This window comes from Salmo salar, chromosome ssa14, assembly GCF_905237065.1.
Source record: "Salmo salar chromosome ssa14, Ssal_v3.1, whole genome shotgun sequence".
Taxonomy (NCBI): domain Eukaryota; kingdom Metazoa; phylum Chordata; class Actinopteri; order Salmoniformes; family Salmonidae; genus Salmo; species Salmo salar.
The window spans coordinates 62,057,322-62,058,691 of NC_059455.1; positions in this window are offsets into that span (position 1 = coordinate 62,057,322).

Here is a 1,370-nt window from a genome sequence, read left to right on the forward strand (position 1 = left end):
TCAGTCCTTTGATCCAAATGTGAGATTTTTGGTTACAACCGCCGGGTCTTTGTGAGACGCAGAGTAGGTGAATGGATGATCTCTGCATGTGTGGTTCCCACCGTGAAGCATGGAGGAGGTGTGCTTTGTTGTTTTCATAGTTTTTACAATGTAGAAAATAGGAAAAATAAAAACCCTTGAATGAGTAGGTGTCAACTTTTGACTGGTACTGTACATACATACAAACATACATACAGTATGCTACAGTAGAAACTACAACACGATATACAGAAAATAAGGCACTTAAGTTACACGTAAGTGTAACCGATGTGAAATTGCTAGTTAGTTCGCGGGGTACGCGCTAATAGCGTTTCAATCGGTGACGTCACTCGCTCTGAGACCTTGAAGTAGTTGTTCCCCTTGCAGAGGGGTAATGATGCTTCGTGGGAGGCATTTGTAGATGTGTGCAGAGGGTCCCTGGTTCGAGCCCAGGTAGGGGCAAGGAGAGGGACGGAAGCTATACTGTTACATAAGGAAAACAACAATGATGGCAATGCAGTCGCCAGCCAGAAAATGGGCCATGGGGAAAAAGTTAGTACAAGGCCTGTTCTGCCAAGAGATGTGCAAATGTCTGCATACTAGATCTGGAAAACACTGGGGAAGTGCTTGGGCTCTCGTCAAAGAGGGAAGTTTGTTTGGTTCAGTTAAGCCTCAAACACAAATTGTCCACAACAGTGAAATGGGCTACTTATTATGTGAATTAATGAGACTGAACACAGCTCAATTCAAACCGTTGTTAGAAAATAAAACTTGTTAGAAAATAATTAGAAATTGACAAGTTTAGTTTGAGGGCAGCGTAAGTTAACTGTCCTGTAGCATAACAATCACATTTTGGAACAGTGAGTGCATTCTCACATCACATGCATTAAAAAAAAAACTAATGCTGGGGCAACCGTTAGATATATTTGGAACTCATGTGTGAAAATATTACGGTAAAGGTTAAAGTTTGTAATAGGCATAATACAAAGATATTTAAAAAAAAACGTTCTATGGCTAGCGCTCACTGTTGCCCCTATTGGCCGGATTCCACGTCATCTCTGATGTCCTCAGACATGGATGATGGATGTCTAATACTGACTTGCATCGCGGGTGTACTGGCTGCAAAACGAGCAGAGATGCTCCTCTGGGTGTAACTCTGTAGATTTGGAAACTAGAAGTGGTCTTGAGTAGACACAACATCGGCTACACAACAATTGTGTAAGTCCAATATGAAAAAATATATTGTATTTAAGATTATTTGCCACAATAACCAATGTTCTACTATTTTCGCCCTAATTATTCATTTACTAAGGAAGGGTATTTTATTCTGAAGGATTCCAAAAATCCGCGAC